We start from the raw sequence: 23,187 nt of genomic DNA on the forward strand, positions 1-23,187 counted from the left end.
CTCTCCCTCTCCCTCTCCCTCTCCCTCTCCCTCTCCCTCTCCCTCTCTCTCTCTCTCTCAGGAAAACTGAGGTATAGATATATACATATATTCATAAATGTGCACATACATTTTATATCAACATTATATACATTATCCAGAAAACAAAAATGACTCAAATGTTCAATTTTGTCTAAGTAGAGATTTAAAATCTCTAGTAAAATGTGGCATATCCATACTATACAATACTATTCAGCTATAAAAAAAGGAATGCAATCTTGAGGCTGGGGAGATGACTTGGTGGGAAGAGTACTTGCTGAGCAAGCATGAGCTCAAGTTCAAATCCCTAGCACTCATGTGAAAATCTGGGTATAGCTGGCCACAAGTTACAAAGCCTGTAACTTAAGTTCTGTTGGGGTAAAAACAGGAGGACTGCTGACTGCCAGACAGCCTAGCTCATAGTTCAGTGAGAGATGTTGTCTCAAAAGAATAAGTCAAGCGTGATAGAGCAGCACATTCAATACTCTTCTCTGGCCTATACATGCGTGTATGGGCATAGGCAGCCACACCCACACTCATGTGCATATAGTACATACACACAGACATGCAAATAAAAATTAAGTCCTGACATAGTCTCTAATATGGATGACAATATGGAAAAAGCTTCCAAACTATAAGCAATAGAGGTAGACAGTAGGCTGCCACAGCTTGAGACAAAAGGAAATCAGTATGACTGCTAACAGGTGTCAAACTTCTTCTGGGGAGATGAAAATGCCTTGGGGCTAGGGTCCTGATGGGTGCCATCTTGTGACTACATTCATCTCCCTTTATTTGTGGTTTCATTTCCCTCAGTTTTGATGATATTTGGTCAATTGCAATCTGAAACGATTAACTGAATCATTGTACAAATAATTTATGTGTTTTAAATGCTGTGTTATTATTCAGAGTATTCCATTCTAATCTGTATCCCTGTCCCATGAGGAAGATAAACCATTCTTTTATCTCATGTGGTACATACTACATTCTAAATGACATTAGTTACTTAGATGCTGTCTTACCAGATTAACTGTGAGTCAACTCAGATCAAATTAACAATATTTTTCTTAACAATGACCCAAAACACAAAACTAAAGATATCAGCAATTCAAGTACACAGAAGAGACACTACATTAATGCTTCCTTTAACAAACAGCTCTTCGATAGGTGTGATGGCACATATCTGTAGTTCCAGCACTCAGAAGGCAGAGGTGGGCAGATCTCTGTGAGTTTGAGGCCAGCCTGATCTACTGAAAACTAACTAACTAACTAACTAACTAACTAACTAACTAACTACACATGAGAGAGAGATCTTTATCATCACAAGAGTCAACAGTGAGACACAATATTATTTTGAAAGAGACAACATTTATATAACTTTTATTAGTTTATAATAAATGTTCTATTTACCTATCAATTTGTTTTTTTGTGCCTCATTTACAAATTAGGCATTACAATAGGTATGCAAACATAGGAAAAAATATCATCTATAGAGTTGAGTACTATCTATGGTTTTAGACTGAGTTCTTGAAACACATCCTTCATGGGGAAGGGACAACTACTGTATACTACAGACCACTGAATCTGTATACTTTACAAGAGTGAATTTTACAGTTTGTAAGAATATTAGATATAGTCCATATGAGCTATACTAGTTAGAAACAAACAAACAAGCAAACAAAACACTTGCTAGGAGCCTGACTGAGACAAAACACTTTTACACTTGCACACTAATTTTAATTAATCTTACTTTGTATGATTTATTTTTAAAACTGTGACAGGCTGGAGGATGGCTCGGTTCATAAAGCGTGTGCTGTCTAAGCGTGAGGACCTGAGTTCAACTCCTAGAGTCCATATAAAACCCAACTGTGGTAACTGATACACTGAAGCCCAAAACTGAGATGGAGAGGCAGAAAGGGCGGGTCGCAGAGGCTCTGCTGGCTAGCCAGTCTAGCCAAAATGGGTGTGTGGTCTAGGTGTAGTGAGAGACAGACATGAGACCTAGTTTCAAAAACTAAAGTGAAGAGCAAACCGAAGCTATCCAAAAACAATCTCTTGCCTTCATGTGTGCACACCGGTTAACAGACATGAATACATACACATTCATACATCACTGACAGCCCAAAGTGAGAAGCCAGCATTTATGTTAACTAGTTAACTTCTACAACTAGAAAACAAAAACATCACACAAATTGGGAAAGAGGGAAAATGAGAAAGTATTTTAATCCTGATGTGTGACTGTGATAACCTTCCCTAGTTAAACAAAAACAAACCAACAAACAAACAAAAAACATAAAAGGACTTGGATAGATGGGAAAACCAGGATGTAAAAGTTTAAATTAAAATTTGTAAGCCACAGATTTACAAAATGAGTTAAAAGTATAGTAGTCACAGTTATCTATTTTTGAGATTACTGAAAGGCATATGTATATGGCATGAGATAAACCAAACCTCATATAAGTAGTTATTACTTAGGATAATTGATCTAAGGCATAGCAGCTAAGCTGTATTGCAAAGGAGTATTTACCCAATACTAGAGTAATTTAGGTTCATTTAATTACTTTTGTTTTATTCTGTTTTGTTTTAAGACAGGGTCTCAATGGGTATCCTCAGTTGGCCTATACCTCATTTTACTGACTAAGATGGCCTTAAACTAAACTCTCAGATTCACCTGCCTCCAGAGTACCAGGATTAAGGAAAGATACATGGTACTACGCCTGGAGTATTTAATCAATTCTCATTAAATACTTTCCTTTCTAATAATTTATTAAAGTATCACAAATTAGCACATTTCTGTTTGAAAACATATGCAACAATATTTTATTTAAAGTATCATTCAGAAAGTTTGCTGGCAACTGATCAAAAAAATCAAATATTTGCTAAGAAATTAGTCTAAGTATGTATACAGAATGCTTCTATGCAGCCAGAGTACTTTTAAGTAGTGTATATCTAATAGGTAAAAAACACTTTGAGTATTTAGAATACTCTTTTAAAACATACGATACTCTTTTTTTTCTTGTTTTTTTTTTGTTTTTGTTTTTTCGAGACAGGGTTTCTCTGTGTAGCCCTGGCTGTCCTGGAACTCACTCTGTAGACCAGGCTCAGAAATCCGCCTGCCTCTGCCTCCCAAGTGCTGGGATTAAAGGCGTGCACCACCACTGCCCGACTTAAAATATATGATACTCTTAGGAACACATGAGTTCCACTTTTTAAAAATTTATTCTGCCTGTATCTGTTTTCATGGTTTGTTAGATGTTTTCATGGTTTGTTAGATTTTTTTTTCACAAGTTTCTCCCCAATTGCACTTAAAGTGCCTGCTACCTTAACTCCTCCCTCAATTTGATGGCTTAAGAATATCAAGCAATTCTCTTTATTTTTCAAAAATAAATACATCTTTCCCTTCTATCACTAGCTGTTCACATGATTCCTTACCCTTCTACACTTCTCAGGTGAGTTGTTTTTGTTATTGTTTGTTTTTAAAATAAAATCAAATAAGGTGCCATGTGGGGCTGGAGAGATGGGTCAGTTGTTAAGAACACCTGCTACTCTTGCAGAGTCCTCTGTTCAGTTTCCAGCACCTGTATCAGGTGGATCACAACAATTCCAGGGGATCTGACTCTCTTCTGGCCTTTGCAGGCAGGCATGTGTGTGTGTGTGTGTGTGTTACATATTTAGACAAGCAGGTACCCACATCTAATGCATAAAAAATGAATTTTTAAAAAGTTAAAATCAACTGGTCAACTACTTCTGATAAATCAGTTTGGTTATTTTATAATTATTTCTATCTTTAACACTTTTGAAAATCTACTGAATAAGAATGGCATCTATAGGCTCACATACTTGAATGCTTAGTCATCAATGAGTAACACTATTTGAGGAAGGATTAGGAGGTGTGGCCTTGCTGGAGGAAGTGTCCCTGGAGGGATGGTGTATGGGTGTGTGTGTGTGGGGGAGAGGATTCCTGGGGATTCAAAAGCCATGCCAGACTCTGTCTCAGTCTGTCTCTTCTCCTCCCCTCCCACCCCCCATGGATCAGGAGGTAGCTTTCCACTACTGCACCTGCCTGCTGCCATGCTCCCCACCATGATGATAAGCAACTAAGCCTCTAAAACTGTAAGCAAGCCCCCAATTATATGCTTTCTTTCATAAGAGTTGCCTTGGTCTCAGTGCCTCTTCACAGCAATAGAACAGTGATTAAGACACCCCTTATGAACTAAGTAACGGTTCTCATTATAATATCTCATTATGTATGATTTAGTAAAAATGGAAGGGCCAGTTTTGAAATTATGCTAGGTAGACAAATATATCAAGGATGCCTATGCTAAGTGCATGGCAATATAGTCAATATATTGGGAAATTAAGCATTATAAAAATATAGTACCATTATCTTTCTGTAACTTAAACCATACTAGATTGTGAACACACACACACACACATACACACACAGAGCCTAATGCTTTTAACATTATATGAAGACTGCAAAGACCTTCCAGGTCGGCCTTCAAAATAATTTTCTTTTTTTTGTTTTTGTTTTTTCGAGACAGGGTTTCTGTGTAGCCCTGGCTGTCCTGGAACTCACTCTGTAGACCAGGCTGGCCTCGAACTCAGAAATCCGCCTGCCTCTGCCTCCCAAGTGCTGGGATTAAAGGCGTGCACCACCACTGCCCAGCCCAAAATAATTTTCAAATAATCATTTGTATCCCCACTTAGCCCAGCCACTAGACTTTTCAAAATCCATTCCCTCCAAAATGTGTAAAATAGTAATGCACCCTCCCTTTGATAAACTATAGTTTTTATTCAGACAGTCAAAATTGATTGAATGTGTATCTCAAACTCCAATGTCTATGTGTATGAAACTTGGAAGTTAAGAAGACTTTAACTGCCTTTATTCTCCATTACCCACTGGGCCTACACATACTCACAGAATGCCTTAATCCTTACATTCTCTGTACCTTAACTGAATACCTCATTAACTCTTACTGGCCTCTATGACATCCTACTCACTGCTAACCAAGATTTAAAGAGTAAAAACTATAATTAATTGGTGAGCAAACAATTTCTCAATCCCCTGTTACCTTTAATGCAAAATAAAAAAATTCATAGTAATGTATGTGTACCTGTGGTGTATGCAGGGCACTTCACCCATGCATAAACATGTGGAGGCCTGAAGTTCCTTTATCACCTTAGTTTTTCAGGCAGGGTTTCTCAAATACCTGGAACTTGTTGATTCAGCTAAATTGGTTGGTCAGTGAACATTCAGGTCAGGATCCACTGTTTCTGCCCTGTCAGTGGTGAGGCAATACACACATTCCATTGCTGCTGGCTTTGACATATATGTTGAGAACGTGGACTTAGATCCTCCTGCTAGCACAGCAAGCACGGCTGAGTTATCCCCTCTGGCCCCAGGTATACACATTTTCACTGTCTGCATCTTGCCCTTTCTTTGGTTAAATCTTTTTGGCATCACTTCTTTTAAGCCTATACCATCCAGTTTCCAAAATCCAACTATTGTTCCAGGTTCACAAGTCTGACTAAAGCCTATGGTTTATACACTATCTCTCCTAGAAAGGCTTTCCTGACTTTCCTACCATGCTCATGTAAATTAAGTTCTTTAATACTCTCCCCATCTGAACCCATACTCTCTCTGTTCATCTTGATCACAACACTCCAGTACCTACAAAATGATCTTTTACTCATCTATAAGCTTTACTAGACTGTAAAATCTTGGTAGGTAGGCAGGCTGAAGGTTTTTATTTCACCATTTCCAGTGCCTGTTGTAGGGAATGGTTCTGATGATCTGATAAGGAATCTGCATGTGGACACTGAAGGTCCTGTTCCCCAACTGGTTCTTGATTGATCAATTAAAGATGCTACTGGCCAGTGGCTGAGCGGAAGAGGCAGGACTTCCAAGTTCCCACAGGCAGGCTAGTAGATGCGGGAGGGGAAAGAGGATTCACCACACTTAGCAGGGAGAGAGAACCACCAGCCATCTCAGGTGGAGTGGCCATTGGCTACCGCCCCAATTGGGCCTCGGGTAACAGGCAGAGGATTAGAAAGGTAACTAAGCTGAGGGCAGATTTAGGGTGCTGAGCAAGGAAAAGGTAACCAGGCAACTAAATTGAGGGCAGATTTAGAGGTGTTGAGCTGGGAGTGAAGGTATGAACATGTTAGCTGTAGGAGGCTTAGATGTGCCTGGCCATTGAGCCAAGAAACATATTAAAAATAAGTTAATATGCAGGTGTGTGTGCGTGTGTGTCTGTGTATTTCATCTACAGATCTGGGGTGGCTCCTGGGTAGTAGCTAGTAGCATGGTCTGCCCAGAGCTTAAAGCTTAGTAGAAACATGCTACAGCCTGTTGTTTCTGAATTGAAACAGAACACAATGTTTGATGATCGGAAGAATGGAAACTAGATCAAAACCATGTACATGCCATTTTGTACTTCAAAAATTAAGACAAAGTAACATGAGTTGGTAAGATCATCAATCGTGACAACCTAAATTAAGGACCTGGAACCCACCCACATAACTGAAAAAGAATGAATTCCTCCAAATTGATCACATACACTCACCTTAGCACAGGTGTGCCCAAACATACACGTACATGTATGCATTAAATAAAAATACAATTTAAAATTAAAAATAAAAGATTAGGCTGGGCAGTGGTGGTGCACGCCTTTAATCCCAGCGCTTGGGAGGCAGAGGCAGAAGGATTTCTGAGTTTGAGGCCAGCTTGGTCTACAGAGTGAGTTCTAGGACAGCCAGGACTACACAGAGAAACCCTGTCTCGAAAAACCAAAAAAAAAAAAAAAAAAAAAAAAAAAAAAAATCCCCAAAACCAAAAAGATTAAATAATAGGTCTTACCAGACACTGACTTTTGTTTCCACTACATTACAGTTCTGGCTTTCTTAACTATTTTAGGCAGGTAAAAGATTGATTATCCCTTTTAAAAAATCAAAAATATTTTTTAACAATCAGCATTTTTAGTTTTTAATCTAATTTTTTCACTTTGTCTTGACTGGTCCATAGACCCAACATGGTTTCTAGAAGAAATGAGTTTGGATTAATAACTGGACTACATGTTACTTGGATAGTAACTAGATTAGATCCTACACAAATGTCACTATCTCTAAATGATATGTATAGTTTGAAAAACCATGATTTTTACCATCAAAAATTTAAATATTGAAAATAGCCACAATACTGGGGAGGGAAGGGGTGCAGGGGGCGGGTTTAAATGACCTAAATAATCTTAATAGAATCAGGGCATTCTACATGAAAAATGAAATTAATTTTCTTTATGAATCACAACATCAAGGAAAATCAATTATGGCAGGGCAAACTATTATTGGAACTACGTATTAAGAGCTATAAAAATATTTGGCTTTGTGTTTTCTGGATTCTATTCTAATGAACAAAGCCTTGAAAAAGGGGACCCCCCACACACACACTCCAAATTGTACTGGTAAATATGCTCTGCCTCCATATTTACGAAGAAAAAAACAGAAGCAAATAAAGTATTCAATAGTGGAATGAAACCTTAAGGCTTGTTTACCAACAAATTAACAAGCAGCATCTGAAATACTATCAACAACATAAAACACTAGGAAAGCCTTTATAATATGTTCTTAAAAAATATGAATTATATTTATAGCAAACACATAATATAGTTTTATGTACTTATGTAACTATTGTTATTGAGTATCTATTAGGAAAAATGAATTTTAATCTATAAAATTCCATTTTCCAAATATTATAAGGAATTCTTAAATTTCTTCTAAAATGAAAAACAAAGACCTTGATAAATCTTCAACTTTCATAGTCTTAAAAAAGTTTAAGCACCAAACTTATGATTTAGTCTTATCTAACATATCAGAATTCTATAAGCAATCTGGCTTTTAAGAAAACTAAGGGAATGGAGAGTAGCTGAACTCTCCATTTACCATTCTACTAAAGATATGTAAAATATTAGATTATTTTAACGCATATAATTACTATAGGCATCAATATAGCTCAACTTCTAGTCAACATATTAGAAATCCAGGCACTCAAGTTCAGCCCAGAACAGCCATAAGCTTATAACAGCCATTTTAAATTGTAGTTTTGAGACTCCTACATCTGAAGACAGAAGGCAGTACAATGAACTGACATACGCTAGGAACCATGAGTAATCAGATAAGATTTAAAGCCATAAGAAATACTTCCTCTTCCCCCACCATTACCTTCTAATTCCTAATATGCACAGGCAGATTATGTAGATCACTTTAGCCTGGAATCTATCAATTTGTCTTTTAAAAAAGCATATTGGAACAAAATAATAAAAAATGGGCTATAGATCTGAAAAGAGACTCCAGAAAAGAAATATGAATGCTAATAAACAGTATTCTATATCATTAGCCATTAGAGAAATAGAAGTTAAAACTTACTTTGAGGTTACACATCTCACCCCAGTCAGAATGGCCAGACTCAAGAAATAAATTTGTGAGTAATCACTATGTAGATAGTGTGACAGCCATCTTTTCAATCCTAAGAACTCTTTGGGCAGATTCCAAAAGCATTCTAAACAGAGACATAAACCTGTAAGTCCATCTACGAGAGCCTGGAACAGGAGGGTCTGTGTTCAAGATCAGTTAGTCAGTCACACACACACACACATACACACACACACATTCACACACACAGAGTGAGAGAGAGACAGACTAAAATTGGTGGGGGTTGGGGTGGGGGTTAGGGTGGAGTGTTAGAAACTATACAGACATTACTTAGCAGTTAAGAGCAACTACTCTTTCTGTAGAGGACCTAAGTTTGGTTCCCAGCATCCATGCTAGATGACTCACAACTAGCTAGGACTCCAGCTCCTCTTATGGCCTCTGTGAAAACTGCATACACATGTACAGGTCCACACATATCCCCACATAAGTAAAAAAATAAATCTTTTTTTTAATGGGGGGGGGGAAGACACAGAGAATTAACAAGAGGATTCCCAAACTCCAAAGAGGAAGCTATTTCAAAACCAGGTTGGGGTGGGGTGGGGGGGGGTCAAATGAAATAAGCAGAGAACAGCTTGTAACATTATCTGCCTCCATTTTTTAGTAAACAGCACTGTTTCTCCAACTTTAATCTTTACAGGAGACTATAAATGTTCTCACTGTAACATACGCTTTATTTTTAGTATACATTTATAATTGTTAAACTTAAAGTCTAAACTATCAGGTGTGGGGGTGTGATGCCTGCAATCCTAGCACTTGGGAGACGAGGCAGGAGGACAAGTTTGAGGTTGGCATAGGTTAGACACTTAGCCAGAAACAACCCTGTTGCAAAACCAACCAAATAGCTGAAGAGACGGCTCAGGGGTTAAGAGCCAATGCTGCTCTTATAAAGGACCTGGTTTCAATTTCCAGCACCTAAATGGTAGGTCACAACTGTATATAACTTCAGTTCCAAGACCCTCTTTTGGATTCCTCTTGTATCAGGCATACATATGGTGCAAATGCATGCAAACAAACACAAAATAAATACATAAAATAAAAACCTTTTAAAAACAAACAAAAAAAGTAAATTCAATTTTACTTAATTACTAGGCCATCCCTTAGAGTCTACATGCTAAAGGTTTAAAATACATGATGATAACTATTTTCCTATATGAGAAAGAGTAATGTCTCCTTCACCTACTTGGTAAGGCATTTAATTTAACAGCATGTACTAATATAAGTCAAAGGCATTTAATAATGCCAATTATACTGGATTTGAGGAGGTAATGGACAAGTGCAATATTCAATAATAAAGCTACTGCTAAGATCTGAGAACAATATCCACACTGTTTAAAGCATGACTTTGATAATACTCTTTCATAAGTAAAACATCGAAGAGGACTACATTCAACATGACTTCATCATTCAGTCACCAACAAACTATTGATACACATGAACGGCATGAATGTGACCCAAAAGCTTTCCAAGTGAGAGGAATACGACATGCAAATGTCATATATACAGTGTGGTCCCATTTATCTGATACTCTAGAAAAGGTCAACACTATAAAAACAAAATCAGACTCTACTGCTAAGGGCTGGGATAGAGTTAGGAAAATGTTTACAAAGGGACACAAGAATACTTTTCAGAATAATGGTACTACTCTGCTCACAGTCATGGTAGGTAGCAAGATTTAATGTTTGTCAAAACAGAACTGAATCCAAGAGTGACTTTATGAGATAAATTATCTCAATAAATCTAATTTAATTTTTAATCCATCAAATCACAACTTCAGTTGAACACCATTTTTATATGCAGTGATATATTTCTCATTAAAAACCTAATCTCCCTTACATATAATAGTTGAAGTTGGCAAAGAAAACTTTAAAGCCATGTTAAGATTAAAATGAAATAATGAGATAACAACTTTATTTTAATAAGCTCTACTATATTATTCCCAACTATATAGTCCAAAAGACCAGAACCAAGAGGGGGAAAAATGTTTCTTATACTACTCAGTCCCTACACCTGAAAAGCAATCTGTAATTTTTATTTGATTCACTTCTATATGCAAGTTCTACTACGCACGCAGTACCAGGGGTGCATGTAAACAGAACCGCTCTTATCCCAGAGGCAAGACCTGCAGCCAAGGAAGCAGCACTTTGAAACTTACTGCACTAAACTTGCCACTGCTACTCACAGATGGAGAAACAGATCTTTAGGAACTATACATGGCAAGAACTGCATCTCAGTAGTTTAGTGACTAAGGGAAAGGGAAAGAGAAATTGAAAAAGAAAAAAGGAAGAAGGGGGAGGGAAGGAAAGATACAGCTCAATTTCAACTAAACAATTCAACAAGCAGCTAAAGCAGGAAGGCCGTACATCATATGGTGAATGGACATAGAAACAAATTACTTTCTCTACAGGTATGTTATAAACTGTACAAATGCTATAAAATGAAATGAATGATCAAGGAAATGTTCATAAAATGCTTTACTTCTCACAAAAAGCACCCACTGACTTCATATTTTGAAAAGCAAAACATGTATAGACAAGTGAGAACATTAGATAAACATTTCTATGGATAATGTCAATGATTTTCTATCACCAACATTTTGAACTTTTTGGTACCTATATTCTACATGCTATGTAAAAATTTCACTCAGGCAGAGAATAAATGTATTAGCAGAGTTATGTAAAATATTTATGTTATATATAGTTTTCAGGATAACCTGAGAGAGGCTATGGGATACTGCATCTTTAGTCCTTTTCTCAAGAAGGAAGGAATAGTAGCTTTTAGCCTTACTATAGTTCAACTTCCAGTCTCAAGAGTTGTCTTCTAAGGTATAAGAAGAACCTTGGAGAAAATGTCCTTGGAATCATTAAAAAAAAAAAAAAAAGAACAGAACTACTAGTTATAATGATATGCCTAATGTGACCCGTGTCAAATTTCAATTTGGCCATCACCAAGGAAAAACTAAACTCTATATATAGCCTATCCCAGATGATCAATTTCTTTAGCTGAAATTGGCAAATCATAATAGCATCAGATACAAGACATGTAAAAGCTGTTTTAAGTAGCTCCTTTAACTGTGGCTCTTTTGGGTCTCTAGGAATCGGGTAACTGAATGTGGGTGCTGTAAAAATTTAGCAATAATCAAGGTTTCTGTATATACAACATCCAAAACTGAGTTGAAAGCCACATGCAGATGACATCAGAGGTGTTTCCTACAGTGCTCACCTATGCCGCTGCACTCCACATCACTGTAGCCTTGATTCTGAACTCAACACACCTCTTCCACAGTTCTAGAACAATATACTCTATAAACTGTAATGTTGGGAGTACACATTAAAGTCTTCTGTGGTATAGAAACATAACAGTTTGTCCATGGAAAACAAAAATTTCTAATATTTTCATAACACACTCCTCAGTTTGTAAGTATTAAATCAATTTATCTTTAATTTCAGTCTAACGTAATTAGAACGTTAGATTTAAAAAATTACTATTTAAGTTGCTAATTGTTTTGTTAACTAGTCATTGTATGCATTTTGGCTTGGGACTAGGAACAGATTCCTAACAACTGACCCTAACCATATCTCTACCATTCTGTACTACATACTTATGTGAAGTGGTGCTCTTGGCATGTATGAGTACAGAACCCAAATATTGATCAGCTCTAAGAAAGCTGAAGAGGGCTATGTGTGGTGGTATAGTCCTTTAGCACTGGCACTGAGGAGGCAGAGGCAAGATCTATTTGAGTTTGAGGCCAGTCTAGTTTACATAGAGAATTCCAGGTCAACTAGGGTTATACAGTGAGACCTGGTCTTTAAAACAAAAACAAACAAAACAAAAAATACAGGCTTGAAGATATTACATCTTGTAGTATTAAATATGCAGCCAAGATTTAATCTTTTCTGTAACAAACAAACAAATAGCAAGCATAGATATCATATTAGAATGCAAATTTGTTTTAGTCTTTAATGAGTGGAAAAATAGTATGTATGCCGAACAATTGTTTTAAAATAATTCTTGCTTATAATTTATTTTTATTTTATATGTGAAGGCATTTGTTGCATTTATGTCTGTGTGCCACATGCTTGCTGTGCCAACATAGGCTATCGGAAGGTATAGGATCTCCTGGGACTAGAGTTACAGATGACTTGTTGGCTGCCATGTGGGTGCTGGGAATCCAATTCAGGGTCTCTAGAGGAGCAGCCAAAGCTCTTAACCTCTGAGACATCTCTCCAGCCCCAATGTTTACAATTTACTATCAGTAAATGCTTGATTTACATACCTACATACCCAAGGGCCACATAATTTCTTGAGCAAAAAAACCGATCATGACTGGAAAAAGTTTAAGGAGCCCTGCTTTCTAATTCTTAAAGGGTTTCCACGTAGCAGTGTTGGATAACACAGTGATATAGTTCTTTGTTAGGATTAATTTCAAGAGCATTATTTGTTATGAAAATAACAAATACCATAAATACCAACTATAATGTAAACCATGCTCTGACTTTTAATACTAATTTGGAAATTGTTAAAGTATCTAGAACAATATGCATTATTAGAAAGTGCTCATCACATAAAAACAAGTATAAATTTCACCTGTATAAGACAGCATGATTTTTTGGACTAGAGAAAACAAATAACCTAAATATAACTATCAAAAATGAATCTACTATTTCTAGTTTTGTCATGGCTTTGGATTTTCTCAGTTAAGTCAAACTAAATAAAAGTTTTAATAAATTAATTTCTGCATGTCCCAGGTGTTTCCTTTCTGACAAAAGGCAAATATAAATAAAAGATAACTTTAGAGTTTACTGTATCCGTGTTAAATAATATGTTTGACACATGTTAGATGGCAAAGCCAATTTATCTACATAATTATTTTTAAAAATTTAGTGCATTCAGGGCAAAATCCTGATGCTTAGTTTGTCATAAAGTAATTAAACACTGCAATAAAGCCATGAAAATAAAATAGCTCTGACATTTTTTGTTTTTTCGAGACAGGGTTTCCCTGTGTAGTCCTGGCTGTCCTCGAACTCAGAAATCCGCCTGTCTCTGCCTCCCAAGCGCTGGGATTAAAGGTGTGCACCACCACTGCCTGGCTAGCTCTGACATTTTTAAGAGCTATTTTATACATATATTTTAAATATATGGCTTATGAATTTAAAAATCAATATCCTATTTAAATACATATATATATGTATTATATGAATGATATATAGTAACAAAGTATTATATAAGACTATAATCTAGTAATAAGTAAGCTATATCTTATCAAAACCTAACTCTTCTCTTTTGAGGAGGCTGGGGATATAGCTCAGGGATAAGAGCATATACTGGGTATGATGGGGCCCTGGATCAGATCCCAAACACTAGATGAACAGATTATTATAAGGCTGTCTTTACAAACTTTACAAGAAAAAAATACTCTACTTTATAACCAAGCCTACACTTTTCATGAAAAATTCCAGTATAAAATTTCAGGCGGAGTGATGGCTCGATGATTAAGAGCACTAGCTACTCTTCTACAGAACCCATGTTTGATTCCCAGCACCCACGCAGCATTCCACAAAAGAGGGTTTTCAGTTCCAGGGAATCCAAAATCTTCTTCTGTGGGAACCAGGAATGCTTGTGATGCACAGACACACATGTGGGCAAAACACCCATACACATAAAAAAAATTACAAACTCTGAAGAGGCAAACTGGAAGGATGCAAAGAAGAGAGGTCTTTTAGAATCAGACCTATCTGCGTTAGAATTCTGCTAACACTCACTACATTTACTACCCAGAACAAGTTTTTAAACATGATAAGCTTCTGTTTCCATGTCTGTAAAACAAGAATACTATGGCGTCGCTGAGTAACTGGACAGGTATAAAATCATGGAAGTCATGGTACACAGTAGAGTTGAAACAGCACCAACACTATAATACTTTTTCTACTTTTCACACTTTGCTGTGAGACCGTAAGCTGGTTAATCACCCTGTAAGTTTGTTTTACAATATGTCAACCTCAAAGAATTGAGAAAATTAATTGTAAAGACTCCAGAAGTGTCTCTGGCATAAGAAATCCATTCAGTACTACTACATACTACCAGGTGTGATAGAGCAAATCTGTGATTCCAGAACTCAGGGGAAAGACAAGAGGATCCAGGCCAGCCTGGTCTACATAGTACATTCTGGGCCTGCCAATAGTACACAGTGAGACTACGCCTCCTGTCAGCACACACACCCACTCAACAACAAAAACTCAGAACAAAACAACCAAGTATTACAAATCAAGAGGTATTAACACCTGACTGAAAGATTATATTTTAGTGTTATTCCTATATTTAACTCAAATCTACCTTCTGAAAATAAGAATTCACCATAATGGGTTTTATTTTAAGTGGACTATTTCTAGGCTGGGTGTGGTGGTGCATGCCTTTATTCTTGCACTGGGGAGGCAGAGGCAGGAGGATCAGCTTCGTCTACACAGGGAGTTTCAGACTGACCTACACAGTGAAACACTGTTTGAAAAGGAAAATGAAAAAGAAAACAGGGAAAAGAAAAAAGGGGGGAGGAGAAATGTTGCTATTTCAAATGCTTTGCTGGATCCTGTAGGCGTAGTGATGCGCATCTTTAGTCCCAGCATTGAGAGACAGAGATCTCTGGGAGTTCTCAGCTAAATAATGAGACCCTGCCTAAAACAAAACAAAACCATGCAATGGCAACAGCTCTTGAACAAGAACTCAATCAAGTGGATGATTCTGAAAGGATCAACATTTGACAACTACATAAATGCTAGTATTAAAAAAATTTAGTCACACTAATTTATACATTTATCTTTTATACTACAGTTAGTTGGTCATTTACATTTTAAGAATGAAAGAGCTCTATAGTTATTTTTTCCTTTCAGAAAATAGATACTAACAATTGCACACACATACACACACACTTGAGAGAAGTAAAAAAAATGCAGACCACTTAAAATTAAAAAGCTAGTTAAAATTTGATTTCAAAAATAGCATATGTATAGGACATAAATTCTATCTTCTCAGCATGACAAACATAATTACTTTGACAATATAGCTTATGACTGTTGCGCCAACTGAGAAATCAAAAGAATGCATGAGTCTGACAAAACTAAAGATGCAGAACCTTGAGCTTTTAAAAACAAATATATGCCAGGCTAATTAATTATTCATGTACTATCTTTTCTACATATTCTTAGCCTCAGTTTCTTTATCTGTAAATTGTGGACAACTGTTTCTACTTTATGTACTTTCTGGAATTAAATAGTATTATGGGGGACATACTTAACACAATTCCTGGCAAATAATAGGCAATCAAAACCTTAAATGGGGAAAATCTTAGTTGGCAATACTCTTATTATTAAATAACCTTTCTAAATACCACTTTGGGCCTTAAAAATGATAATGCAAGCTCATAAAACTCAATTCATTAAAATTAACTCCACATTTCTACAAAAACAAAGTTGCATACACTACAAATATCTAAAAATCACTTTTATTAATTAACTTACTTGGGAAAATATTCTAATCCTACAAAATATTCTTTAAAATTACAAATGATGGCCTTAATTGAACAGAAATGGGTTTTTTGAAGTTGCTGTAAAAAAATCAAGTAGAAACACTAAGACTCCACTAAAGTCATTTTTAAAAACAAAAATAAACAACTCAGAAAATGTTACATACCATTTACAACAAATATAGTAACTTATAATCCTTAATAGGTACACAGGAAAATAAAATCAGTAGTTTGAACACACATCAATGTATATCAAACTACTAAGCTCGCATCAGAAAAATATAACCATGGGGGGTGAGGGGGGACACACACAGATACCATCTCTTTTAAGATTTAAAAAAAAAAATAAGGTATAGTATTACCACTAAGAAATACATGGTTTGAAGAGCAAAGAGCAGACATTCCTTAGATAAGCATAATCTGATACAAGGAAAAAGTATTAACTATTAAGAAATCCCTTTAACCCACTCCTTTTATGTGTATGTATATATGTATGTGTGTGTATATATATATGTATGTATCTCACTTGATTTCTGAGTGTGAAGTTTTCTACTAAAAAAAGTCATCCCAGTTATTTCTCTCATATAATATTTATAAATGGATTCAGATTGAAAATTCTAAAACCATAAAATATTATTATAAAAGACAATTATTGAAAATAATGATTTCTAAATTTTAAAGAGCATAATTTTACCATCAAAGCAAAGAATATGATTAGAACATTAAAATAAGCATCTTCAAGGTTAAAAATTTATTATAAGGATTCTATAAAAGCACCTAGTCAGTACCTTGATAAACAGAATTAGACTACATTTCTCTGAAAGGAATTTACCCCAGATATCCCAATGAGTCAATATAAAAATAAAATATTAGTTTAAAAATTTATTAATACTTTCAAATTATGCTTTTCTTAATAAGCAGTAGAGTTAGACTAACACTAAAACATAGTTAGTTGTTAATTTTGTTATGTCTTATCCTGAGAAAGTAAAAATAGAATAGGCTACGTCAAAATCTAATACAGACATGTCAGATGTTTTTATGATAGTCTGATGATAGATTAGTATAGATAATTAAATAGGAAATTAATAGGAAGGTTTTAAAGTGCACTTTTTTAGTTCAATAGTCTGGTTACAATAAACAAACTTTCATACATCAACTGGTATAGTTCTGCTCACACTTTAAAATTTTAATAACAATCATTATGCAAAATCAAAGTTGTTTACGACCATAAACAAAAGTAAAAATCTTCACTTTTCATCTCTACTGAAAAACTTCAATCTTTTTTTCAAATGCACCACTCCTTTTCTTCCTAAATGTAGGCAGCAGTAAAATAATTTCTAGCACAGGTTCAAAGTACATTCAAATATCGTTAGTAAACAGATGGATGATGGCTTTAGAATGCATTCCAATACACTTCTTAAAAACGCTCAAGTTATTATGTATTTAATTTTAACTTTGATTTACTAGAGTCTCATTATTTACATTAAGATTATTTTTCTTTCCAAGTTACACAAGTTATTGGTAACTCCACACTCAAGAAAAACACTAAGCCATAGAGTTCAAGTTAGACATACTAGGGACACATTAGGTATATTAAGAATATTTCTTCACATACTCTAACTAGAATTATTAAATTACTGGAATGTTTAGTGGTTGTATCTCTTCACTGGATTAAAGGAAGGGCAGCACCAGATTCTCACTGGTGAGTATCTCAACCAATACAGATGACATGCAATAGACTACCCATAATCCTCCATGAAACAGATTGTTCTCGCCAACTAAATTATCCAAAAAGTTGAAAGACTGAGTTTTCCCTTTTAAAAATAATCTATTTAAATTAAACTGAGCCAAACAGAAATATCTTCAAATTACTTTAAAGAACTGTTTACACTATCTTATGAAAACATCACTAACTGAACATTACTTACAAACTACAAGATATGTAGAACTCAGATAATAAAGAGAGGAAAGGACTAACTGTAACCTAATTCCAAAGACTTAAGAAAAACGACGTGGATTCACATAGCTAATATCTACTAGACGGATCCACACGTCTGCATAAGGCTTCCTGTAACTTATAAAACTAAATAAAGCTGTTTCTGTTCATGAAAACTAAGCAAGAACAACTCTTTTCCCATTTTCTTTCATGGAAATAAGTTCATCCCTTGACATACAGTTCAAATAAAAGTTGAAAAAGATAATCATAGAGACTTTAAAACATTTTTTTAATGATGCCTTTACCCAACCCTTTACACGCCCCCGCCCCCAAACACCAAACTGCTTTCTCAAGACGGGAAGTCTTCCTCACTTCAGCATTCCCTCCTGGCATACCCCCACCATACACCCGCCTTCACCCCCGTAGGCCTGAGGCCCCGTAGCAAACAGAGTCTAACAGGAGCAGGCAGCACAAAGACAGGAATGGGAGATTAGTGGGAGGGAGGGAGGCCGGGATTGGGGCTCAGCAGGAGCTTCAGGCTTTTTAAAATTCAAACTGCTCCCCGACCAATACAAATCACGGACACGCTACTGACTACTACACGGATTTATAGCATTAAAAACATGCCTAGTACGTGACAGCTATATTAACTTCACTCTTTTTAACATTTATCCATACGTTTGCAGGAAACGTGGAGCAATTTCTTGTAAGCAGCATGTTAAACTCAAAAGGAACCCGGAGAAAAGTTACTTACTCTATAGTGACAAAAACTTAAGACACAGAATATTTAAACCAATATTTTAACCACTACTATTAAAAGAAGGGACCTTATCGAGCAGTGTTGCGTCCTTTTCACAAATGAGTTTTCTCTCAGCGAATATGAAACAAAGTATCAAACGGGACATTTCTTTTTCTGGGCAATTTGTAAGTCTGAGGACTTTTAAAAAGGTATTTCCGTCTTACAGCAACTTCCACTGCCAAAGCCGCCAGAAACAAGCTCCCAACTTCTAACTTACTCGTGCACTAGAACTTGTTAAGATACAGAACTGATATTTTTCTCCAGCATTTACAGATACATTTGACCTATTAAAATGACACCTCGCTCATTACACAGTCAAACATCATGGTACAAACAGCCAATGACAATCCTGGGACTCACTAAGATCTGCCCTGACAAGAAAGGATGGCACCTTCTATGTGTGTGTATGTGTGTTTTAAACCTCCCAAAGATTCTAAGTGTAACCTAACTTCTATCCTTTGAAAGAAAATAGTTTCATCCTTATCTCGACATAAGCTCAAAACACTTAGAATTCTTTGTATTCAGGAGCACACGTTTAGGCTAAAAAGTATCAGTGAGTTTTATGTAGTCATTTAAAATTATCCTTACATAACAGATACAAATACAAAGTGTCGGAGTAAACCTGTCAAGTTCTTTATACTTGGTCTTTGAATAAAAAGTCCATGTGCAACACACACTGTCAAACAACATAAAAGCTCCTGGGCAAGGATGTGCAGTGTGCACAACGCTATGGTTTTCTATATTAAATATACATGTGGACGGTTTAATCCTTTTACAAAGAAAACGAGTCTTTATTAACTTTCCAACGTCCAAACAAGTTTTGCAGAGAATTACTACTGTAGCTGTGTCTGAGTATTTACATTTGTTTCACTAACTGAAACTACTTCCTCCCTTCATGGGGTCACAGGGGGAAGAAGGGGGGTTGTTTGTTTCACTGGGACGTTCCCCACTCCCGGACCGGGAAAGTTGTAAATATGGGGACGATCGGGGCACATTTGCTGATAGTTGTATTGTTTCCGCCTCCTCACTAGCTACGGCTCCTCTCCCGGGCGAGGCCTGTCACCGACCAGCAGTCGCTCCGCTCAGCCCGGAGCTCTCCTAATCCCCGAGCTCAAGTAGATTCCGCTGGCCCGCGGCCTGCACTCTCCGCCGGGCCTACGCCTCCCCGGCCGCCCGGCAGGAGCCCGGTCCCCGTCACCGAAGCCGGCCGGGAGAGGGTACAAAAAAAAAAAAAAAAAAAACCGCCGCCACCCAGGGTGGCTTGCCGCCGGAGAGGAGCGAACTCTCGACTCGCCCCGTGGAAGAGACCTGGGGCCGCTGGAGGAAACGGCGGGGAGGGGAGCGAGGAGGAGAAACGCTGAGGACCTGGCGCCGGCGCCGCCGCCGCCGCCGAAATAAAGAGCAGGAATTTACCTGGGCGAATCGGCGTCTGAATCCGAGCGGAGGCCGAGGCCGCTGTGGCGAGAGACTATAATCCGGGCCGGGAGGGGGGGTGGCTACGGCTCCTCTTCCGTCTCCTCAGTGCAGGGAACATGTAGAGCCGGGGGGAGACCAGCCGAGAAGACAAATCGCTGCTTCTTCTTCCTCCTCCTCCTTCTCCCACATAGAAACACTCACAAACACCCGACCGGGGGCCCGAGCTACCGGGGGGGCATCGCCGCGGGCCCAGGAACCAATCCTCCTGTCGGCGGGGGCGTCCCTCCCTGCGGCTTGGTGGTGTCGGGTGAGTCGGTACCGACGGAGGGAGGGGGGGGGGCGCGCGCGGGGGGGGAAGGAGCCCTGTGTGTGTGTCTCTCTCTCTCGTTCCGTCTCTCCCTCTCAGAACAAAATGCCGACCGGAAGTGCAGCTGCAGGAATGACTCCCTCCGCCGGCGCCAAACACTAACAACCACCCCCTCTTCCCTACTCCACTTCCGCCACCGCCGCCGCCGCGGCCGCCGCTGCTGCTGCCGCCGCCGCCACTCGGGCTCGCGGCTCTGCCTCAGCGCGCCGGCTCCCGCGGGCCCGGAGGCTCGGCGGCAGCGACAACGGCCGTGGCAGCGGCGGTTCTTCCCCGTGCCCTTGTCCCGCTCCGGACGGCCGTGGATGCTGCCTGTGGTGTCACTCCTGAAAGGCGGCGTCTACGCCGCTGCTCCGGTGGCCGGCTCGATTTTTTTCCCCCCCTGGAGGCGACGGCAGCCGGGCGCTGGTCCGGTGTGATGGCGTGAGACCGGGATCTCCCTCTCTCAGGCGCTCCGGGCCTCATAGGCCCTAGAAGGCGGCGAGCCGAGGCCGCGCTGCTCTCCCTGACTCGCGGGCATCAGCCCCCGGGGAAGCCGAGCTCTGGTGGATGCCGACCGTGCACCTTTCGAACGGTGTTTCTGCAGCCGTGATGGATGGATCGAACGTCTCCCCAAGTCCTGGGAGCGGCCGGACCCTATATCTGTATGTGTTATTTCTGCGAAGAACGCAATCCTCGGAGGTGAAGGCTCCCAGCCTGGCTGAGTTGGAATCGTGATCGTGATGGCGGTGCATTAATTTCTGGAAATACTCCGGTGCTTCTGGACTTGCCTTTTTTTTTTTTTTTTTTTTTTGGTCGATGGTTTGGATGCCTTCCTGGTAGTCGGGTTAAGGCCTGTAGGCGACGCTGTGCGAGCGAGGAGCGAGGTCGCTGTGGCGCTGCGGTTTAGGTGTGGGGTGGAGCCCGGGCCATCCGGACGCCGGGCACCGGAGCCTGGCGCACTTCAAAACGTCGTTTTCCTCTTTATGTTTGAAAACTCGGAGGCTCTGGACAAGGCTGGAGTACAAAATGTGAATACGCATACAGTACCGTGCCCGTTTGTAGTGTCTTACTGTAAAACAGGAGGGCATTTCATCTCCACACAGTTTCTCCCCCCCTTTTTTGTTTGTTTGTTTGTATAAATTGTAAGGGGGCTAATTCTTCAGGTAAAACGTGCCAGTAGGTAAGCGGATTTTACTCAGGAGGAACTGAGCTATTTTTTTTTTAAATAAAGTTGTCAGCGTCAATCGTCTACTTGTATATGCACAGATGTGCAAGAAGTATGGGACAGCTCGCCTACAGGTTATTCTTTTGCTTTAGAAGTCACTGGGGGTGAGGTGTTAAAGATTTTGTCATTCCTGCTCTCCTGACACTAGATGACTATCGGGACCAGAGGGAGTAAGTCAGGGCGGGACTTCGGCCCAAGGAGTCCTGCAAGTGGGGGAAAAAAGGTCTGGCCTTGGTATCCGTGCAATAGAACTAAGCCTCGCCATGCCTCTGCCGTCCCTTTCCCCAGAGTGCCCATAGGACTTGGGGCGCCCTCGTCATCAGGGTTTTGCTCAGATGTCACCGGGGTGCCTCCAGTGCTTTTGTTTACCTTCCAGGTTGGTGGCTTCGTTCTCATTTTTATCCTCCGGGCTTTCTATCTTGTCTTAACTCTTTCCCTAGTAGCCTTCAGGGCTTCAGGAAATGAAGTTTAGCTTTCCTTCGCAGGTGTTCTGCATTGCATACCGCCGATGCCTCTGACACCCTCCTCATTTCTGAACTGTACCCTTTAATCTGAGTTTATATATACCTAACAGAACTTTTATGAAAGATGGTGAAAACTGGAAAAATGTATAGATGGAACCGAGGTAAGTTTATTAGAGGTTAGGAGTAGGCTCTCTTCCAGACATTCGAAAGCTCATAGAGGTGATTGCTTTTAGGTTTCTCTAGATGACATGGCAAAAGCCAGGGCATTTGTTGATCACATGGCCTTACCCCTAGTGGGCTAATTCATATTGCTCTAGTGACTCACAAAACTGCATTCTTAATCCTGTCTGCCCCCCCCCTTCTTGCAAAATACCTGCTATTTTGACTGAACCGAAGTCTAAGAATTTGGTTGGCTCAGCTCAAATACAGCACTACTGGAAAAGTTCATTCAGCAAGTATTTATTGGTGACATAATGTATGCCAGGCACTGTGATTCAGAGGGTGTGTGTTTCAGAGGTTAGTGAGCCTTGTATAAAGGGTACTTTGGTTACTACTTAATTATGCTGTCAAAGCAAAAGCTAGAGGGATTTTTAAGTTTTCTGGAGTACAGGTTCTGTGAAAGATGAGGGTAAGCCTAGTGTTGGTATTTTATTCACCATTGGGGTTGATATTTCTTTATTTACTTACCTTATTGTAGCGCTTGGTATACTCGTTAACTGAAAGGGGTTTTTGAAAAGTGCAAATGTTAGAAATTTGATTTCCTAGTAGCTGGAAGAGCAGGTCTTATGAATTTAATACAGCAGTAGACTGGAAGCTGTACATACAGTAAAGGCTTCAGTTCTGTTTCTTTCTTTAACATTTACAGAATTTTTAGACAAGAATACTGTTTTAGTAGCTATTTTATACCCATTAGTATAAATAAGTATTATTTGGTATAGCCAATAATCTGCTCGGTATTAATTAGTTTTGAGAACAGATTTAAG

The 23,187-nt window shown here is 38.6% G+C and overlaps 1 protein-coding gene across 2 annotated transcripts in view; it reads right to left on the reverse strand.

Moving 5' to 3' along the window:
- Positions 1 to 20,593, reverse strand: part of Nipbl (NIPBL cohesin loading factor) — a 155,768-nt gene extending 135,175 nt beyond the window's left edge. For both annotated transcript variants that reach the window (XM_028767700.1, XM_028767701.1), the window contains exon 1: positions 20,167 to 20,593. The gene's annotated coding sequence lies outside the window, so the exon portion shown is untranslated. The remainder of the gene's footprint in view (positions 1 to 20,166) is intronic.
- Positions 20,594 to 23,187: the final 2,594 nt, after the last annotated feature.

Source organism: Grammomys surdaster, unplaced genomic scaffold (assembly GCF_004785775.1).
Source record: "Grammomys surdaster isolate TR1022 unplaced genomic scaffold, NIH_TR_1.0 174, whole genome shotgun sequence".
Taxonomy (NCBI): Eukaryota; Metazoa; Chordata; class Mammalia; order Rodentia; family Muridae; genus Grammomys; species Grammomys surdaster.